This window comes from Pelodiscus sinensis, chromosome 10 (genome assembly GCF_052426305.1).
Source record: "Pelodiscus sinensis isolate ZL-2025 chromosome 10, ASM5242630v1, whole genome shotgun sequence".
In the NCBI taxonomy this organism is placed as follows: Eukaryota; Metazoa; Chordata; order Testudines; family Trionychidae; genus Pelodiscus; species Pelodiscus sinensis.
The window spans coordinates 5,994,574-6,016,538 of NC_143061.1; the positions used below are offsets into that span (position 1 = coordinate 5,994,574).

The window sequence follows — 21,965 nt, forward strand, 5'->3', positions numbered from 1 at the left end:
GCCATGTTTCGCCCCAGAGGTAGCTGCATCGGCAGATATAACTCATCCCTCTTGTCTTGTCCATGCCTGCACCAGCTGCTGCCCCCTTCTCCCATAGGCCTCAGCAGGGCTAGCAGAGAACCCACCACCTGGGTTTCCAGGGCAGAGTGGCTGGTTGCAGCAACAGGGGGATGATCTTGGGAAGTCCTGGACTCCAAGGGTACGTCTAAACTACATGCCTCCGTCGACGGAGGCATGTAGATTAGACAGATCGGCAGAGGGAAATGAAGCCGCGATTAAAATAATCGCGGCTTCATTTAAATTTAAATGGCTGCCCCGCTCTGCCGATCAGCTGTTTGTTGGCAGATCGGGGCAGTCTGGACGCGCCGCGTCGACAAAGAAGCCTTTCTTGATCGGCACAGGTAAACCTTGTTTCACGAGGCATACCTGTGCCGATCAAGAAAGGCTTCTTTGTCGACGCAGTGCGTCCAGACTGCCCCGATCTGCCGACAAACAGCTGATCGGCAGAGCGGGGCAGCCATTTAAATTTAAATGAAGCCACGATTATTTTAATCGCGGCTTCATTTCCCTCTGCCGATCTGTCTAATCTACATGCCTCCGTCGACGGAGGCATGTAGTCTAGACACACCCCAAGGGTCCTACACTGCACCGTGAGTCGAAATAAGATACACAGTTTGAGCTGTGCAAATTGCATATCTTATTTCGAAACAACTCGCTCTTCCGAAACGTCCCTGACTCCTCGTGGAACGAGGTTTACGGGGACGTCGGGCTAGCGAGCCCGTTGATATTTTGAAATAACGGGCGTGCTCAAAAGACGCAGAATTGCTATTTCGGGGATACCAGCGAAAGTGAGCGAGGGTCAGGAAGAGTGAGCAAGAGGAAGGCGGAGGAGGGGGGAGCAAGTGGGGGAAGGCGCTCAAGAAAGGGGCAGGGCGGGGGTGAGACCTCAGGGAAGGGGCAGACCCCAGGGAAGGGCTGGAACAAGCAACTCACTAGCCTCCCGCTGCAGGTAGTGATCGGATGGAAGACAGGAGCATTGCCTTGAATCCGGCCTGGGCCGCCGACCATTTCTAGCCTCTCCCCTCTGCTGACTGCTGGGGAATGTTTCAAGGTGCTGGGCCCCAGCAGGGAGTCCTGCCAGCAAGGGCTGGACTCTCCCAGCCCTGTCTGCAGAAAAAAAGGGGGCAGAAAGCAGCTGGAGGTCCCAGAAGGGGAACCCCTGGGGAAGAGAAGTTCCCAGAGGGGGGCTCAGAACAGCCCCACCCTGGCTAGGTGGGAAGGGGCTGTCAATGGATTGAGGGGGCAGCTAAGAACCAAGGCCACTGGGTTCAAACATAGTCCCCCGATGGGCTCCTTGGGTGCTTGGTTTCCCTCGCGTCCGGTCCCTGCTGCAGCCCGGAGAGGGGACAAGCCTCCTGCAGGGCAGAGCTAGGGTCTAAGGACCGGGTCAGGCTCCCTCCCTGGGAGCCCCAGGATGTCTGCTTCGGGCTGCGGTTGCCTCGGTCCAGGCCTGCGGAGAACAGCAGTGGATGCATGAGCCGCCGAGCCGGGTTTAAAGTGCTTGATCAGGGAGCCAGGCACTGCTGGCGGGAAATTGGCCAGGACGCTCTGCTGGGGTTGTGAGCATGCCAGGCACCGAGCAGAGCCCACGAGCGGCTGCTAACGAACCTGCCGCTCCAGCCGCGTAATTACATCAGGCTGGGCTTTGTGTCTGGGGCCACTTGGCATGGACCAGCGTTGCCGGGGGTGGGTGAATAAACAAGGGGCCGGGCAGGTTCCCACACACAATCACACCGGCTGCTCGTTAGCACGGTGATGGGCAGATCGGATCCAACACAACCGCCAGGGCTAAACCCCGACAGCGGCCCTGTCTGCACGGTGCAGACTCCAGAACAGGATCTGGGGGGGGGGGGGGGAGGTAGGACGCTCTAGGCAGAACTTTGGCCACCTCAGCCGTCCTATGGAAGGCTCCCAGACGAGAATCTGGGGGCCTGAGGTGGGTGGTGGTCAGAGTTGGGTTCCCCTCTCTCTACACCGGTGGGAGCTGGAGTGACCCAGCAGCCTTGCTCTGTCCCGCGGCCCGGGCGCTCCGCTTCCCACTGCCACAGCAAAGCCCTTGCTGCCTCCACGCCGGTCCCCTGATAATCCCCCGGCTCGCACTGTTTGAGGCAGGGGGTAAGAGGGCGGAGCAGGGGTGGAAAGGGGCAGGGCAGGGATGGAAAGGGGCGGGGCTTGGCGGAAGGGATGGGGCAGGGGGTTGCCTTGGGTGCTGGGCCTCTGAGCGCTGGGAGGTATCAATTCAGTGGTGGAAGGGCAGGGAGCTCCATTGACCAGCTTTCAGGGGCACCATGTGTCGCCCCCCCCCCCATTTCCTCCCTTTCAGCCTGTCCAGTTTGCACTCAAAGCCAATAGGGTTCTGGCCACTGGTGCCTAAAAGCACCCCTTGGAATTTTGCAGTGGTCCAGATATGGACCCCCCCCCTTGTCTCTCTGATGGCCTGGCACTCCAGGGCAGCACCCCTGCAGCCGCAGAGGGGTCCCACGCTCAGAGCCCAGCCTGAGCTGCCTGCAGACCTATAAGGGATAAGACCAGCATTTCCAGGCCAGCGCTGCTGCCACCATACCCACCCTTCCTGGGCATATGGATTTAACAGCCTGACCACAGCTCTGGGCCTAGCCTGTCCCTTTTCTCCACTCTTCTGTCCTTATCTCCTGGTATTTTCCGCATTCACTCTGCGGCGTTATTTCCCTTCCCTGCTCGGATGCAGTGTGCTCCTGGATGCTTGCTCGACTCCCTCCCTTGGGAAGGAAGGAAGGCAGGGTGAGAGTTAGGAATCAGATCCACACACCAACTGCAAAGTTCAAGGTGCAGGCTTGTAGCAGAGATGGAGTAAACTGCTGGCTTCAGTCAAGTCCCTGGAGAACCCCCACAGTTTAGATAGGTCAGTGAGTCCTATGCTGAGGGCTTCAGTTTGTAGCAAAGTTCCTCCAGAGGTGAGAGGCAGGATTGAAAACAAAATGGAGGTGTTTCCAGGGCCTTTCATATCTTCTGCCATGTGGCAGGAATACCATGCTTCCTGCTGTGGAAAAATACAGCCGCAAGACGGTGTTTGAAGTCCCATGGGCAAGTTCCTTGGCAGGCCCGGATGAGAGGTGAGCACCACGGAGCAGAGAACAGGCGCGAAGCTGCCAGGGGTGAGAAGCGGCGGGTTTGGGGGGACTCCACTGGGAGCTGGGTATCCCAGGACAGAGGTAGGATGCAGCACCCTGAAACCTTCACCCTGCAGGAGGGAGGAAGAGGATGGGCGAGAGTCATTCTCATTGGTCAGCGCTAGGTTCCCATGGTAACACCTCTCAGGAAAAGGGCGACCCCATCTGGAGCCAGCCCAAAGAGCAGAAACAAAGCTCCCATGTACCCCCAGGGTCTCCCAGGCTTGCACACACCCCAGTTCTGGGCCCCCCATTGACACTGTTATCCAGGGTCTGCCATGCACACAATGCCTCCCCATCAGGCCTCCCCTGCACTCAGCCTGCACCCCATTGCAGGATTCCCCACGCCCCCAGGGCCTCCCACAGCCCCCAGCAGCTGTAACCCACTGACTGCTGCATTTCACAAGCAGACAGTACCCAGGCTGCTCCGACCAAGTCCTGCACAAGGGGCTGGTGCAGGGAAGCAGAGCCCTTTGCAGAAAGCCCCGGTTCATTGAGGCTACGTCTAGACTACAAGCCTCTTTCAAAAGAGAGCGTCTAGACTACAGGCAGATCTTTTGGAAAAGCGCACCGCTTTTCCGAAAGAGAGTCGAGACGTTCTCTTTCGAAAAAGCACAGTTTGCATTCAATAGCGCCTTTTTTCGAGAGTACTTTCCAAAAACGGCGTTATTCCTCGTGCAATGAGGTTTACCGTGATCGAAAAAACTGCCGTGTTCTTTCGATTTACTTTCGAAAGAACACGGCTGCCGTCTAGACGCAGGTGAAGTTTTTTCAGAAAAAGGGTACTTTTTTCCCCCGAAACAACCCTGTAGTCTAGACACACCCTGACAGTCCCAGCTGGGCAGTGCTGTGTTGGGGGAACGGGGGGGACACATAGGGTTGTCGGAGGAAGCCACGTCCACCCGAAGGCCAGGGTCTTGCCAGGCTGTAACAGGGACCGGCAGTGACCAGGTGCTGAGCTGTAGCCAGGGGGAAGGAAGGAAGCCACCTGTTAAAAGCAACCATGGAAGAAAGCCAGATCCTTTCATTCCTGTGGGTCTCCAGCTTTTCCATACTGGGACTCCCTCTCCTACACGGATCTAGCCAGAACATCCCGCCTCCCCCAGTGACCCGGCGCCTGTTCACGAGCCCAGGTTGAGCAGCGCAATTTAGCCAATAAATAGGGCCTAGCTCCAAAGGGCCCCTGGTTTGGGGTCTGTAAAGCCACCTCTCCGAGCCAGCCCCTCAGCTCCTCTCCGGGCCCCAGCCTGCTGGTGGGAGGCTCTTTGTCAGGGGGGTACGTGGACCCCGGCCTCTCCCGTGGCTGACACCGGCTGGAGCCAGAGGCTGTCATGTCTCTGACCCCAGACTGACAATGGTCAGGGCCAAACTCAGCCTCCGCCTCGCCAGGAAATGGCCCATGCCCCGGCTGGCAGGTCAGTGAAACACCCCCAGCCGGAGGGGCTCTACATGGGAGCATTACAGACCAGCACCCTACTCTGAGATCTGCTTTGCTACAGGGGGAACCACACTAGGGCCCCGATCCTGACCCCCCTGGGCCTCCCCAAGCCAGCAAGGATGTCCTGTGCCACAAGGCAGGATGGGGGCAGACCCTCCCCCTGCCCCCATGGGCCCAAACCCACCCGTAGCAAAGGGATCGCCCCGAGCTGTTTGCACCAAGGGCTCAGCTTTGTGCACAGGACAGATCTTTGTGAGGCCCCCTGCAAACACCCTCCCCCTCCCCTGTACTGTACTGGCATGGGTCTCTCAGCATCCTTCTCTCCCCCACTCCCCTCTCCATGGCCTGCATGGTACTTCGGCGTCCTCTGGTGGGGACATGTCAAAACTACATCAGCCCAGGGAAATGATGGGTGTTCGGCCGAATCAAAGACTCAAGAGAACACTAGAACTGGAAGGGACCTCCAGAGGTCATCAAGTCCAGTCCCCTGCCCTCACAGCAGGACCAAGCACTGTCTACACCATCCCTGACAGGTGTCTGTCCATCCTGCTCTTCGATATCTCCAGAGATGGAGATTCCACAACCTCCCTGGGCAATTCATTCCAGTGCTTCACCACCCTGATAGGAAGGAAGTTTTTCCTAATGTCCAAACCTAAACCTCCCTTGCTGCAGTTTAAGCCCATTGCTTCTTGTCCTGTCCTCAGAGAATAATTGTTCCTCTCCCCCTTGTAACACCCTTTTAAGTACTTGAAAACTGCGATCCTGTCCCCTCTCAGTCTTCTCTTTTTCAAAGTAACCAAACCCCGTTCTTTCATGTAGAATAGTGATGTGTTCCCATGTTTGTTTATTGTATCCTTTGGTATATATGGTCGTACCAATTTTCTTCCACAAATTGATCTGAGGAAGTGGGTCTGGCCCACGAAAGCTCCTCACCTAATAAACCATCTTGTTAGTCTTTAAAGTGCTGCATCGTCCTGTCTTTTGTTCCAGTCCTTTCAGACTTCCACCGGAATGACCTTTCGTCATTTTTGTTGCTCTTCTCTGGCCTTCTCCAAATTCTCCGCATTGCTCCCGAAATGTGGGGCCCAGAACTGGACCCAATGTAACCCACACACTAGGGCTGTGTCTACACTCGCGGCTACTTGCGCGGGTAATATGCAAATGAGGCGGAGCGTGGAATATCGCCGAGCCTCATTTGCATACCTAATGAGCCACCATTTTTTTTCAGAAGAGGCTCTTGCGCAAGAAGGAGCGTCTATACTGCCCCTCGTTGCGCAAGAAAAACCCTCTTGCGCAAGGCCGTTACACCTATTACTTGACAGGAAGAACGGCATTGCACAAGAGGGTTTTTCTTGCGCAAGAAGGGGCAGTATAGATGCTCCTTCTTGCTCAAGAGCCTCTTCTGAAAAAAATGGTGGTATGCAAATGAGGCTCGGCGATATTCCACGCTTAGCCTCATTTGCATATTACTCGCGCAAGAAGCTGCAAGTGTAGACACAGCCCTAGTGTGTGGTTCACTGTCCCATGCAGTTGAACTTAGACCACGGCAACAGCTAAGAACAAGAGACCTCCCCAGCGTAGGCTGAGAACCAGTTGGCTTTATAGCTCAAAAGCTGTAGAAGCTCCTGTACTAAGCTTCAGAGGTGCTGGATTCAAATCCACCCAGTGGTGGTTAAACCAATACTCCAGTTGAGGTCTCATCAGCACAGAGTGGCAGGGGGAAGAATGACTTCTGGGTATTGCTCACAGCACTCCTGTTAATGCATCCCAGCATGCTGGCCATCAGAGAGCATGCTCCTGCAGAAGCTTCTGTCTCCTTTCCCGCCACGACCACCAGGGCATGACCCCACTGCAGCCAATCAAGGGGACTCGGGGGGTCTGGAGCCCCCCAGCACCTTCCCTGCCTCAGCCACAATGGTTGCTGCTAAGTGGCTGAAAACCTGCCGTTAACCCTGCTGCTTAGAAGCCGCCACTGTGCAGCAGTCTCTCTGAGAGTCTGGAGCAGCGGTACCCACCCCCACACGGGCCTCCCACCTCTGGGGAGGTGCCCAGCAAGCTGCCCACCTTGGCCAATGTCCTCGGAGCCCTGGCAGCTCCACATTGCTTCCATCCTGGCCTGGCCTGGCCTAGAAGCAAGATCTGTGCCAGATGGGCCCCTGTGCAGAGTAGGGATATAAACAGGTGATGCTTATTGAGTAATGGTTAACCAGTGCCCCCTGCCTGCCGCTGCTGTGGGCGGAAGGCTGCTCCAGTCCTGCCAGGCCCCCACATGGGGCTGTCAGCTGCTAGCCTGCACCAGCTGGGAACCAACAGCCCCAGTTAGGGCCAGCAGCCCTGAGTGGGGCTGGGAGCAGGAGCCCCATGGGAGGAGGGGGCCCCCCACCCTGGGATCCCGCTTAGTTGGGTAACCGGTTCAATATTAGGTTAACCTACTGGTTAACTGGTTAACTGACTAACTGGGATGTTCTGTCCCTAGTGCAGAGCCACCCCCTGCCTCAGAGCCACCCCGTCCCAGAGAAAACTCCAGGGATCCCTTTCCCACTGTGATAAACGTGGGTTCACAAGGCTGCGGGTCCCTGAGGACATGCCAGCAGGGCACAGCAGGGTTCCCTTGGCTCTTTGTGGCCACCGGGCTGGGCAGACTGGCTCCTAAACCAGCAGCTCTTTGCCCTTCTATGCACTAGCACAGGGGTGGGGGCCACAGACCCAGAAAAAAATCAGTTGGGGGCCACACAAAAGTGAGAAGCAACCCCCCCCCCACACACACACACTTCACTGACATGACCCCCGACTGAGAAGGAGAAAGACGCTCTCCACATTCCCCTCGCACACCAGAGCCTCGGGGGGCCCAGGCTAGTAGATTTTGTGGGTCTCCCTAGGCTCTGGGGTGGGCCCAGAAATGAGGGGTTCAGTGTGTGGGAGGGGGCTGCTGGGAAGGGGGCTTGAGGTGTGGGGTCTGGCGGGAGAGAGGGTGCAGGAGCGGGGTGGGGGTTAGTGGGTCTGGGAGAGTGGTCAGGTGCAAGAGTGGGCTGAGGATGGGGATCTGGGCAATGAGGAGAACTTACCTCCCCAGGGATGTGTGTGGTCCTGTGTCCTCCACTATGCCCAGGCACTGGCCCCTACTGCTCCTATTGGCCCTGATTACAGCCAATCAGAGCGATGGGGGGGAAGCCTCCTGCAATGCTTTGCTGCACTGCGATTTCCCCAGTGGGGGGGAGCCGTTCCCCCCGCCAGGCAGGGCTCATGGGTCAGATCCAGCCCTGGGCTTGCCTGACTCCAGCCCCAGAGGCTCGGGGCTCCTCATTGCAGAAGAGGAGGGAGCCCCAACCCTCAGGGGCTGCATCCTCCACCCCTGCGCTAGCAGCAGAGCCAGCTTTGAATGGACAAACCAAAGGGCCAAGGAACGGAGGCTTCAGCACCAAACCCACGATCCTCTAGCGCCGAGCGGCCCTTTTGATACCACAGCAGAGCCGAGCCCTCCAGAAAATGCCCGTCTTTGTGGCCGACCAGCCAACACGGCTACTGCCGCTGCCAGCGACTGGAGCTAATCTCTGAGCTGACATGCCAGAGGCTCGTGAGTTCTGTCCTGGAGCCCCCATAGTCAAACCCCACTGACGACTCGTGCGGAAGGTGGCCAGTGACAAAGGGGGGGGATGGGTCTGATTTCAACAGGATGAAAGTTGAGAATATGAGAACATCAAAATGGCCACCCTGGCTCAGCCCCAAGGTCCCTCTAGCCCAGTGTCCTGCTCTTTTTTGAACCTGTTATAGTCTCTGGCTTTCTCAAACTTCCTCTGGCAAGGAGTTCCACAGGTTGACTTGACTTCAAAGCCAGACAAATCCGAGTTAGAAACAAAGCTCATGGGTAAGAGAGAGGCAGATTAACCCTTGGAAGACACAGCCAAGGGAAGCTGGGAGTTGCCAGTGCAAGGGTGCCTGGGTGAAATGCAATGCCCTGCGGTATGCAGGTCAGGCCAGAGGTGCTAATGATCCATTCTGGCTTCCAGCTCTCTGGCGTAGTGATCGTGTGCACTGGCCTTATGCCCATAACCTGCAGACACTGTGCTGGAAGGGCTGTGCACACCGGTAGGACGCACACGGAGAAGGCTGGGAGGGACGGGAGATGACCAAGCATCAGGAGTCCCTGCGAGGCCAGCTGGGTTCATGTGCAGGGGCAGAGGGGAAGTTGGGGAGAGAACCATGTGATCCTGCACCAGCGCCTGGGATGGGAAGAGAACAGGGCATGGGCAATTCCAAGATCCTTATTGTTGCTATTTCGGTAGCAGCTGGAGGCGCCTCTGGGCTGGGTGCCCTGCTGGGCTAGTGAGCAACAGACGCGCTTACAGGCAAAACGGACGAAGGGTGGGAGAGGCCGCGGCTCGCAGACCATCAGAGGCAGGACTAGATCCTAGTCTCCAGGGTTTAATCTACAAAGCCCCCCTTCCTCTCCTGGGCCCCCCTGCAGAGCAGTGGGGCAGGAGCTGGGCCAAGAAGAGAGGTTGGGGAGGAACAAACACAGCTGGGCTCACACATCAGCAGGGTGCCTAAGACTCCAGCCAGAGGGCTGGGGGTAAGGAAGGTGCTGTGTGAGCCAGGTCGCCGGGACAGGCCAGGGAGCCATAGTCCCCTCACTTGTCACCGCCCAGAGGACAAGCGACTCAGAGATGATGGAGAAGAGCGAATGGAGTCGGGGTCTGGGGGAGAAGAGGCGGTGCAAGTCCTGGCGAGTACAGGCCAACGGCTTGGAGACTTGAGGTTAAATAAAACTCTCCAAGGAAGGAGGAAAACCAGCCCAGAATCTATAGTCCGTGACCGCTCGCAGGGAAACGAAACGGGCAGGAAGAGCCCGGCGTGCTGGCTGCCGAGGTTAACAGGAATCAAAAGGAGCCCCGCCCAGAGAAGGAGGCCGTTAGTGGGGGACGAGAGACAGGGGACAGTAACGAGGGGCCAGCAGTGCTGGGGTTGTTGTAAGCCTGACTGTAATGAAGGAACGAAAGCGCCGCGGCTGGAGCAGTCAGGAAGGAAGGACGCGCTGGGACAAATCGTTATCAGCGCGAGCCAAGAAGGGGCTGCTCCGAACATCAGCACCCAAAGATCAGCCCTTCCAGAGGCGCATTACGTGACCTCCCCCCCCCCCACTCGGACTCTTTGGCTCCTTCCAGTGGCAACGCCACGCATACAGGTCTAGGAACGCTTCTGGCCGTGGTAACAGGGCAGGGTGCTTAGCCCAAGGGGCAGAGGCTGAGCCGTGCTTTGGGTACAGATGGGCAAGGCTCAGGACAGACAGACAGACACTCAGGGTACGTCTAAACTACATGGCGCCGTCGACGGAGCCATGTAGATTTGTTGTTTTGGCAAAGGCAAATGAAGCGGCGATTTAAATGATCGCGGCTTCATTTAAATTTACATGGCTGCCGCGCTGAGCCGACAAACAGCTGATCAGCTGTTTGTCCGCTCAGCGTGCTAGTCTGGACGCTCCCCTGCCGACATCAAAGCCCTTTGTCGGCAGCCCCGGTAAACCTCATCCCACGAGGAATAACGGGGCTGCCGACAAAGGGCTTTGATGTCGGCAGGGGAGCGTCCAGACTAGCGCGCTGAGCGGACAAACAGCTGATCAGCTGTTTGTCAGCTCAGCGCGGCAGCCATGTAAATGTAAATGAAGCTGCGATCATTTAAATCACGGCTTCATTTGCCTTTGCCTATGTGTCTAATCTACATGCCTCTGCCGACAGAGGTATGTAGTCTAGACACAGCCTCAGAGGCATTGCTATGCACTAGGGATGTTAAATATCAATTCACTGAATAGTCGAGTCACCTCATGAATTCTTATCAGTCACTCGACTATTCTGTAGTCCCCGGGGGCAGGAGCAGCAGCCAGCGCGCTCTGGCTTCACTCCTGAGAAGCCCCCTGCCACACCATGCTGCTGCCTCTGTAGCAGAGGCAGCAGCACGGGGTGCCAGGCAGAAGCTGTTCCTTGTAGACTGGCTGCCTGTCACCCCACGCTGCTGTCTCTGATAGAGAAGTGCTGTCTAGGAGAGGGTCTGAGCTCCCCGACCCAGCGCAAGTCAGAACTGAGCCAGGCTGCCTGCCCGCCCAGCTGCTAATACACTTTAAATGCAGAGCCGCAGCGGGAGCAGGTCCCAGACCCGTCGCAAGCCAGGACTGAGCTGGGCTGCTGGCCAGCCTGCTAAAAAATGTACTGGCAAAGCAGGGGAGGGAAATGCATGGAGTCTGTAGCATTAACCTATAAGCCAGTGGTCACCAACCTGGAGATCAGGATCTACTGGTAGATCGTGGAGCCTTTGACAGGTGATCCTGACAGGTTTGGCCAGAAGTCTGTCAAGTACCAGCAATTCATCTGCCCCTCTAAGCACTGCCTTGTTGTCCCTGCCCTCTGCCTTGGAGCTGCCCACAGGCCTGGGAACCCCCTGCTTGCTGTGCAGGGCACAGGAAGAAGAGGAAGAGGTGCTGATGTCAGGATGCCCCTCCTTCCACCCTGTACCCCATCTCCACGGAGCGGGGGTGAGGTGGAGGGGCAGGGATGGAGAGAGTTTGCTGGCTGCTTTTGGGAATGGTGCAGGGCCACCCAGGATAGGGGTGAGCCTGCCTTAGTCCCCTGTACCAACACCCAGACGCCACCTTTGGTAAGCGGTGCCCAGCTGGAGCCTGCATTCCAAATCCTAGCCCTAGTCCGGAACCCCTCCTGCATCCCAAACCACTGCCCTAGCCCCGAGTCCCCCTGCACCCAAACTCCCTCCCAGAGCCTGCACCTGCACCTCAACTCCCTGCCCCGGGCTCTGCTCAGAACCACTCCCACACGCCAAATCCTTTAGCCCAAGAGCAGAGTCCGCATCCCCCTCCCCCGCAGCCCAGCCCAGCCCTCTGCCCCCAGCCTGAGAAAAGTGAGTGAGGATGGGGGGGGAGGGGGGGAGGATGGAGTGAGCAGGGTGGGCCCTTGGAGAAGAGGCGGGGCAAGTGTGTCTGGGTTTGAGGTGGATCCTGGATTGCATTTAAATTCAGAAAGTGATCTCATGCTTTAAAAGGTTGGCGACCACTGCTATAAGCTTTTGCTTATCGGTTAATTGGTTAATTGACTGCACTATTACATCCCTTCTATGCACTCCATAACCCTTATCTGGCTGTGAGGAAAGGGAATAGGGCCCACGGGAGGAGGGCAGGGGGAGGGGCAGGATCTGTAACAGGCAGATCTGATGGCTTTTCCTAAACCAAACTTGTTGGCTGTGTCTAGACAGGCCAGTTTTTCCGGAAAATCAGCCGCTTTTCTGGAAAAACTTACCAGCTGTCTACACTGGCTGCTTGAATTTCCGCAAAAGCACTGACTTCCTACTGTAAGAAATCAGTGCTTTTTGCGGAAATACTATGCTGCTCCTGTTCGGGCAAAAGTCCCTTTTGTGCAAAACTTTTGCGCAAAAGGGCCAGTGTAGACAGCTCAGATTTGTTTTGTGCAAAAAAGCCCCGATCGCGAAAATGGTGATCGGGGCTTTTTTGCGCAAAAGCACGTCTAGATTGGCCAGGGACGCTTTTCCACAAAAAGTGCTTTTGCAGAAAAGCGTCCGGCCAATCTAGACGCTCTGTTCCAAAAATGCTTTTAACGGAAAACTTTTCCGTTCAAAGTATTTGCAGAAAATCATGCCAGTCTAGACGTAGCCGTTAAGTGAGCAGCTGCTGGGAGAGCAGGCGGCAGCTGAAGGCCTGTTGGGTCCCAGGGAAGCAGCTGCAAGGTAGCTCACAAAATCATGCCATCAAAGCTCATCCCAAACTGGCCTGACTATGGAGTCGGAGCGCTGCCGCCATGCCCCCTCCCCGCCACGTCGCCGGCTGGCTCGCCATCCCTCCCAGTGTCACATGGAAATGCTTGTCCTCACCTTTAAGGCTGGGATCTTGGCCGTCTCCCCAGCTCACGCCCCCTGCTCTGTTCTGTGGACCTCATGTGCTTTGTCCTGCTCCTACGTGGGAGGCAGTATGGCTCAATGCACGATGCACTGGACTGGGCCTTGGGAGGCCTCGAGTCAATTGCCACCCCTGCCACCGATGTGCTGGGTGACCTTGGTCAAGTCTTTGTGCCTCAGTTTCCCCACTGTAAAATGACGATACGGCTGCCGCCCTCCCCGCTGTAAAGCACTTTGAGAGCTGCTGAGTAAAAGCGCGACACAAAAGCAAGATTGTGTCTTATTATTCTTAGTCTCTCTAGGGCAGAGCGGCCCCCATTTTACTCACGTGTGCGTGGCCCAGAGCCCTGGCTGGGTGCTACCCTCCAGCCAGTGTAATACATACAGCACCTGAGCCTCAAATCTCGTAACAAGCGGGCCTCCTTCCTGCTGGCTGTGCCCCAGCGCTAGGATGCCAGCCCGCCCTGGAGGGGTGCGGCGGATCCCACGTGCCAAGCCATGGCGAGCTCCCAGAGATAACCAGGGAGGGAAGGAGCCAAGTGGATTGGCAACACCAGTTAATCCCCATGGAGGCCGCTAGATGGCAGCCCCTGCTCCTTCTTTGAGGGCCTCCCCCTCTTCGGTAGGCGCCTAGCTCCCAGGCGCTGGAGGGAGTTCGGGGGGGCAGTGCCACTATCCCAGATGGCTCCCCGGGTCGTCTTCCAGGGATGCACCTGACTTCACCCCCCAATGGGCCAGCCTCCAGCCGGGCCAGCCGCTGAGATTCCGGGAGGGGCTGGATTTCCCCAGCCTCCCCCCCCGGCCAGCTTCAATTCCAGCCCGCTGTGACCCCTCTGGGGTTCAGGACCCATCCCCTCTTTCTGCCCCCGGCTGCCAGCCGGGTTGGACACTGCTCAATCTCTGCCCCATGGCCTGGGGTCACAGCTAAACCCCAGTGCGGTGCCGTTTTCCTGCCTGGCCAGTGGGGGCCCAGGAAACAGCTCTTTGCTGGGCACATTAAAGCAGGATCCTGGGGATCCAGGCATCACCTGGCCTGGGCGGTGCATGAGAAGCTCTGTGCCAGGAGAGGAGTTAGGGGAGATGTGATCCTGGGGTGTGGCTAGGGCCTCTGATGTCATCCTCCTCGTTGTGACATCACATCCGTTGCCGTGGCGATCAACTATGGCCGCACAATAGACTTTGGAGAGGCTCCGCCCATCCCCTGGCTCCTCCCCGCTCGATTCGGGGGATTTATTGCTGGCAGAGCTCCTAGGGGCTCGGGGTTGGAGCCGGGGGAAGGGGCGGCAGGACAGAGTCTGCAGCGCTCCGTGTCCAGGGAGGAAGAGGACTGTCTCGGTGCAGGCCGGGATGCTGAAGTCCGGGGCTTTGATGGAGGAAAAGGGTGGGAGGCCCAGGCCTGGGTTCACAGTTGCCAGGCTTTCGAAGCAGGGGCAGGGGAGGTGCAGGCTGGCCTGCAAAAGCCACCGTGCGTTGGCAGAGCTGCTCCCTCCTGGCTGCCTGTTCCAGCCTCCCTCTTCCCTGCGGAGCCTCCACAGGTGTCACTCCTGCCTGCCACCCTGCCCAGCACCGGGCAGTGACCCCATCCCACCACCCCTGAAAGCCAGCAGTGGAGTCTGGAGAGCCAGGGCTCGTGGAGGGGGGTTGGGAGACCAGCTGGGGTGTCTGTCCCTGGGGGGGGGGATGTCTCCACTTCAGTATCCGGTTGGGGAAATGACAGGCCCTTTCTGCAGCCAAGCACATGGGTGGGAAAGATTAGAGGGGACCTTGTCCTCTGCCCTGTGCAGTCTGGGGGCTGGGCTGTATGTGCCAGGCTGGCTGGCTGGCCTGGGGGAGTCTTTTCCTGGGATCAGTGCTGACTCCAGGCTGCTGCTAGGCCCCGCGGTGCTCCTGGCAGTCCCATCCTTTCACTCCTTGTGACCATTCCAGACCCCCTGGCAGTCAGAGGCAGCAGCCCTGATGTCCTGGCTGAATTCCATTCAGCTGTATCCGTCCGGCATCCCCAACCGCCCCATACTGCTGCATTTGCAAAGCAATTCGGCCTGGCTTCCTCTCCCAGGCTCTCTGGGGTGTAGTGGGTGGGGGCTGTTAAACTGGGGCATGTTCCTCCCCAGAACTGGCTGCATCCCGCTGTGCGGAGTGAAGCACTCCGTCAGGGGAAGGATGGGAGGAGCTTTGGGGTGCTGAAGCGGCAGCCCCAATGTCGCCATATTCCCCCCGAGGCTGAGGCCTCGAGCTGCCCCACAGAGGGCTGTGCCTGGGAGCTGGCAACAGGACCGCGAGCCAGCCCTTTGTCTCCCCTCCTCCAGCCGTGCCCAGCCGGGCAGATTTCCCTCTGGGCATCGCTACAGGTAAGGCCCTTAAAGTCTCTCTCCCCTCACCACCCCCCACCTCTCTTGGGCTGCCTGACACAAGCCCCGGCTAATCCAGCTTGGCAAATCCACTGGATTTCAGATTAACTGGTTCAGTGGCCTGTGCACGACCAGCCCGCAGCTTGGAGATGGAGCTAAGCCCGGAGACCCAGCTGTGCAGATAAACCGGGGGGCTGGGCATGCTAATCTGAAGAGAATGAAGCAGGGAGCTGGGTGAGATCTGGGCCAGGGAAGGGAGGATGAAAGGAAGCGGGGGCAGGGGGGTTGGCTGGCTTGGCAGCTCAGTAAGCCATTGCTCTCATCAACACCCCCTATCCTTGCACTGGCCTGTCCCCAGGGCCCTTGGTGCATCCCCCGCACACAGCAGCCTCGCAACTTCCTGGGGCCGGGGCAGTTCCCGTCTGCTCTTCTCCTCTGCCTTATAGAGAGGGTGGTTTTGTGGCTGATTCCCAGCCCCCGCAGCCAGGACTCCTGGGTTCGGTCTAGTCCCACCTCTGCCTGTATGGCCACCTCCTTTCACTTTCCGTGGGCTTTGAGTTCCCCTTCTGTCAAAGGGGGCCCTGCACTGCCAAAGGAGACCAATGCGTAACTCCTCAGGAGCTGTCCATGGGCATCAGGAGCCTAGGAGGGGGACCTCCGGGCATGACCCTGTCCACACTCCGCCCCCAGAACGCCTGCTGTAGGCCTTCTGTGGGTGGAGTGTTGCTGCCCCCAGTGCCCACCCTCCCGGTGCTTAGGGGCTGGGCCGCATGGCGCGCCCTCCTTCCTCCCCCGGTGCCCTAGGGCTGGGCAGGCTGGGGTGAGCACACGCCTGCCCACTCCTCTACCCCCGTATGGTGGGGGGGCATGTATGCAATGTGCTGCCCCACCTCCCTGTGGCACTCGGTCCTCCTTCCTCAGCTGTGAGCCGCGCGGCCGCAGCTGGGACAAGGGAGTGTGTCCGTGCGCTGATGGTTCTGTAGCAGGCCAGAGAATAATATCTGTTGGCCGTCAGCACTTGTGGGGAGCCAGCCAGGTTGGGTTCCCCGGTCCTGGGGCTTTGCATCGCTCCGCAGCAAGCCGCTGGAGACGGCTGAGGAGGGTCTTGGCAGGGTCTAAAGAGAGCCCAGTCCAGGTCTCCTTTGTTCTAGCAGCAGCAGAGGGCACGACACGGAGGCCACACAGTGGTCTACGCTGAATAACCCAGCTGGTGTCTTGCTGGGCAGTCCTAGTCCCGCTCTCCAGCTGCAGCGGCTCACAGTCTCCGTTCGCTGCCGGTATCTTTCCACTTCAGACTCAGCCTGAGGCTTTCCTCAAACACTGGCAGTCCAATCAATAGGGGCCTCAAAATGTTTACTGTCTCCTCATCTGCCCCTGAGCACCCACCAGACAGACTCCTCCCGCTGGATTCTCCTAGGGTAGCCCCATCGGACCACTATGTCAGCAAAGGGAGCAGGGCCCCACCACTTTAATGGGCCAGAGTCCAAAGCAAAGTGGTTGGGATAAGTAGCTCCAAGCAGGCCATTTATTCAAATGGCATGAGCTTTGGCTAATGCTTTAAGGCCAGACCTCATCCAAACCCCTGGGGACAAGGGGGAAATCTTGCAGATTCATCTGATAAGAACTCTAAATTACACCATTCGTTATCTACTTGCTCCTATAACACAAGAACTAGGGGGTCACCAAATGAAATTAATAGGCAGCGGGTTTAAAACAAATAAAAGGAAGATTTTCTTCACACAGCGCACAGTCAACCTGTGGAACTCCTTGCCAGAGGATATTGTGAAGGCCAGGACTTTAATAGGGTTCAAAAGGAGCTAAATAAATTCATGGAGACAAGGTCCATCAATGGTTATCATTCATGATATGCAGGAACGGTGATCCTAGCTTCTGGGAATGGGTGACGGGAATCACTTGATGATCACCTGTTGTGGTCATGCCCCCTGGGGCACCTGGCATTGGCCACTGTCAGAAGACAGGACCCTGATCTAGACGGACCTTTGGTCTGACCCAGTGTGGACATTCTTATGTTCTTATGACTCCAGCCACAAAACTCAGATCCTGAGCACAGGTCTGGGGATGCAGAGGTTGGCTCAGGCCCTGTCACTGCTAAGGAAAAACCCTGCTCAGAGAAGTTTTATTGCAATGATATTGTGTGTGTACGCAACAACTGTCTCAACGCACTTTCCCGGCTCTTGTAAGGAACTGGCTGACATGCATATACGCCACTGCCTTCTACTGGAGAGATTCAGAACTACAACCGTTTGTTAAAGGCCTCCGCCTGCCAGCAGTGCCTGGAGAGTCTCCCTTAGATCAGGCGATTGGTGAGGCAGAAGGCTCTGAAGGCTCCCCCCACAGTTGCTGCTACATTCCAACTGGAAGAGAAGCTAGGCCAGGACTTTGAAGGGTTTGCAAGGAGGCAGTGGGTTTGCAAAGAGCGCCGAACCTGGCCTGCCTGCCCTTGCGTCTGCCTGGGGTATTCGGCACAGAACTTTCCTTTCTCCCAAATATTTTCCCCCAGTTCTGGAAGCCGAAGGTGGAAAAGCCTTTCCCCAGGTGCCATCCCTCCTCTTGGCCTAGACAGGAGAATTCCAAGTCTCCGGGGCTTTGGCCTTTCAGCTAAATTATGCCCAGGCTAGTTTGTGTGAGTAAGATGAGCTATCGCTCATAGGAGAATGGCTACTCCAGTGCCCACCTGCCATGTGCCTACGCCGCCGGTTTGCCCTATCTCTGTCCATCTATTTAAGGAAGCTACCGTCTGCCTTGCCTGCTCCTGGGCAGCTCTCGCTAAGTAGCTTTGGCAGAAGCCGCTAATCCCAGCCTCTTACTGGCCTGAGGGATCACAGGAGGTGCTGGGGAGAGCCTGCAGGCTAAGCGGGATGGGGAAGGTCAGTACAGAAGGTGAGGGGAAAGTGATGAGCGACTGAAAACAAGGCGTTGGTGTGGTAACTGTTCTGCCACCTTAGCTACAATGGTCATGCCGGCTGTTGTCCATCCTCTGGTAACCCCACAGCCTGACCACACCCCAAACGTTCTATCACCCAGCTGACATAGAATCCCAGAACCCTAGACCTGGAAGGGCCCTCGAGAGGTCATCGAGTCCAGTCCCCTGCCCTCACAGCAGGACCAAGCACCATTCAAGCTGGGCAGAGAAACCGTGACTGCGCCATGTTCTGCCAGCAAATGCAGTTCTGCCAAAATCGAAGCACATCGCAGAATCGGGGCCATTTTGCCAACCTTTCATTGTAGCGGAAAAACCAAGTTCTGATGATGCTGAAATATTGAGTTTCCACATGTACAGAGTGAAATGTTTAGATTTATTGTAAATGACTTCGTTTTGAATTGATTTATCCTGTCTTTAAATTGAATAGAAATATTAGAGAGTTTGTACGTCTGTCTGTGTGTCTGTCCATGAATCCATTTGTTCAAGAACTCCTTCTAAAAGGTAAGCGCTAGGATCACCAAATTCAGTATGCAGCTTCCTCTTATCATAACTTAAGGCAACGTCAGGGTTTGGTTGTGCCAGGAAAACGGGATGTGCATAGAATGGGATTGCTTCTCATAAAACCAAATAGAAAAGAGACAGAATCACCAAATCAAGCACAGTCCTCAAAATTGACATAATTGAGCGAATATTGAAAGAGACTGAATTAAGTTGAGACAGAAAAATAGGACGAACCTGGAATAGGACTGCTTCTCAAACCTCACACAAAAGATATAAAGTGAGAAATTTGGAGTAGTGCTTTGTTTTGACACTGCTAAATCAATGCTTAAGGTTTGAAAACTGGAAGAAAATTGTATTAGAAACCAAATTGACTGTAGCCCTTTTTTGTAAAACACAACAAATGATAAGAGATTGAAGGGATGAAGAAAAAACATACTTGATGGAATTCCCATTTAAAAAAAACACCTACAAATTAAACTTAAAAATGTTAAAAATCCCTTTTATAAAGAAATCCAACATAAACATTAACATCCTAAAAATAACACTGTATTTTAAAAAAATAAAATCATTTAAAAAGACACCGAAGGGTAGCTGTGTTAGTCCTTAGCTTAAAGCAAGTACATATTCCTTTTATTTTCCAAAAAGAAAATTAATTGCATTAAGGACTTGAGCAATGCCGGATAAATCTGCTAGCATAATATAATAGAAAAAGTTGAAATCGAAGTGTTTTGATAGATCCAAAACAATTTTTTTTCCTGTACTATCTTCGGAGGCTTTCAACATTTTCAGGTCTCATGCCCTTTCTAAATGAAGTCAAACTTTGAAACCGCAAAGTCCTTCATAAAACAGAATCTTACTCTCGGTGTCAGTTTGGTCAGTGTGCTCTTTATCCAACTCTGACGCCCTCGTGCCTATGACTCTAGCATTTCTATTAACTCACGCATGCCCTAATGTCATTCTTACCTCTCAGATACTCATAGTACCAGTACTTGTCTTGGACTCTAATCTCCCTAATACCTCTCTGATAATCTAGTACTTTTCATTCCACATAAACTAACGCCTCTATCCCCTCCACCCCAATACTTCAGTGTGCCCTCACCCTCTCGCTTCTTTAGTTCACAATGCTAACACCCCAGTACTCCTCTTACATCTCGCTGCCCCTCTCATGCCCCGCTGCGCTTTTAGTACCTCTAGTAATCCTCCTTTGACATGTTAGTATCTAAAGTCCCCCTGGCTCGCTAACACTCAGCTCATACTCTAGAACGCTCTACTACCACGCTGACGTAGATAGGCTAGTAGCTACAGTAGTGCTTTTGATGCTCTAGTACCCCCCAGGACTAACCCTCCTAGTACTCTAACACCTCAGATACTCTCGAAGCTCGAGTAACACTGGGATCGTCTAGTCTCACTCTGTGACTCCAGTCTCTCCAGGTCCTGCTGATTTCTCTGAGGCCTCTGGGATGCTTCTGGCAATGCAGCACTGCCCAGATGCTTTGGGGATATTCTACTACCTCTCCGTGACCTTACCCCTCTGGGACTCTAGTATCCTATGATCCTCCCCCCAGCACTCCTGCTCTTTAACTGCATTTGCAGCACCCATCCCCTGCTCTCTGCCCCCCGGGAGCGGCCCTGGGTCACCACAAAGGGCAGCAGAGCCAGGCTTCCCGTCCCACTTGGGGCCTGTGCAGCCGGGAGCGTGATGCGACGGCGTTTCAGGAGCTGGCTGGGCCCATCGAGCTGGAGCTGCCGTGGGGCCAGGCCGGCTCGGGCCACGCCATCTCCGTCCCTCCCCGCCCCGCCAAAGCACCCTCGCTCAACCCCGTCTGTCGCCATGGCAATAGTGACCTCACGCAGGGACAGGCAATCTGGGCCCGTCGCCGTAGCAACCATCCCAGTGACATCAAAAGCCGAGCTCCTTGTTCCCAAGGCAACCCACCAGGGCTGGCTGGGCAAAAGGAGCTATTTGTGTCCCTGGGATTTGTTGCCAGAGAGACGGCAGCGGGAGGGGGAGCGAGGCGGGGCGGGGGGGTGCGCCCCCCAGTCATAGCCGCCCTGGGCTGGTGAGCAGGCGGTGTGCATGGGGGTCCCCTCTAGAATCAGATCCTTGCAGGGGGTCGGGCTAACCCCACTTTCTCATGCACACCAGGCGGCTGCTCCTGTCCTGCCCCACAGGAAGCGCCATAGGGACTGGTCTATGCTCAGCCTGTAAGCAGTATCCAGACCTCACACAGCTCCACAGGGGCAGGCCCGTGGTCTCCATGACGCTGAGCCTGGGCCATCAGCACCTGCCATCCCTGTCTCTCTGCGTGGCTCCCTGCCGCGAGGCCAGACGCTTGCGGGAGGCTTGCACGGTAGCCCACTGGGGCGTGGAGGTCCTAGGAAGTCGTCCCAGCAATACAGACCATGCTAGGCCACCGTGCCTAAGTCACCTGGCTACCGTCTTTGCAAGACATTAAGTCAGCCCAGCAAGGCCGAAGTTAAGACATAGCCCATCTTGGCCAAGCCGGTGCTGTGATGAGCCAGCCAAGCTAAAATGAGCTTCATTCCCTGGCTGGATGTCTCTATCTTTTGTCCACTCAGGTGAGAGCAGCCAACTCCCTCCAAAGCCAGCCCTTCTGGTCCCTGCGCCCTTTGCTCTCCAGCTCCATCCAAGAGTCCCACCAGCTGGAGCTTTCTGCTCTTTGATGTTGATTGTTCAACATCTAATCTTAGGGGCTCTCATTGTCTTGGTTGACTGCTATTTTGGGGTTGGCCAGTTCTTGAATGACTCTATTCATTCTACCCAGAGCTAGGTGACACACACTTACCTCCTGTCTCCTGCCCTGTTCCAGGAGCCTTTTGGCCCCGCTGGGTAGCAGTGCAACAGACATAGGGAAACTGAGGCACACCTCGGCTTCATAAAAATATTACAGCTAATTCCCACTCCACGTAAGGTAACAGGACCCCATGTACAGACCCCTGGGAGAGCCATGAATTTAGTGCTGCCAGTGTGACCAACACACCAACACAGGTTGGCTCCAGCCAGCCCTACCCTGGTTTCCTCTAGAAATGGGGGCTTGATCTTGGGAGTGTTCTAGGCCCTCAGGCAGGATGGACTGAAAAGGGAAAGGGCAGTGAGCCGTGAAGATCTGTCTTTATTCTGTGTGCTTCTGCAGAATAAGGTTCAGGAACTGCTTCTCCCCGCTCTCCCCCACCCTCCTCCACCCGCCCCGCAGGTCCCAGGGAAGTACTCAGATAACAGTCATTTGTTTCCCTTCCCTAGTGTCTGCTATCTGAGGAGTACAGACTTTTGTATTCATTCGTGGATTGTCTCCCAGCTACCCTTGGAGGGAAGTGTGCATCGATATCCCCATTGCACAGATGGGGAAACTGAGGCACAGAGCAGGCTGGGTACTTGTCCAGTGAGCTGATGACAGAACCAAGGAGAGAAGCCAGGGCCTTGACTCCCAGCCCCCTGCTCTAACCATGAGAGCGCACTCCCTCTGGCCTACGTTAAATAGGACGCTAAAAATACAAACAACCAGGCTAGTTATTGCATGCATCCCAGCAGGCAGAAACTGCAGCGGGGTGAGGGATAGGGGGAGCCCATCTGTGATAGAACCAAGATGGAGGCC

General features: G+C 56.0%; 2 long non-coding RNA genes across 2 annotated transcripts; one reads left to right on the plus strand and one right to left on the minus strand.

Moving 5' to 3' along the window:
- Positions 1 to 902: 902 nt before the first annotated feature.
- LOC142830836 (uncharacterized) lies at positions 903 to 10,023 on the minus strand. Its single transcript, XR_016350336.1, has 2 exons — positions 6,712 to 10,023; positions 903 to 4,197 (listed from the first exon to the last, which is right to left on the minus strand). It is a non-coding gene; the product is annotated as an uncharacterized LOC142830836 (long non-coding RNA).
- Positions 10,024 to 13,808: 3,785 nt separating this feature from the next.
- On the plus strand, positions 13,809 to 18,123 carry LOC149523843 (uncharacterized). The gene is made up of 3 exons (XR_016350337.1): positions 13,809 to 13,939; positions 14,778 to 14,906; positions 17,952 to 18,123. It is a non-coding gene; the product is annotated as an uncharacterized LOC149523843 (long non-coding RNA).
- The last annotated feature ends 3,842 nt before the right edge of the window (positions 18,124 to 21,965 follow it).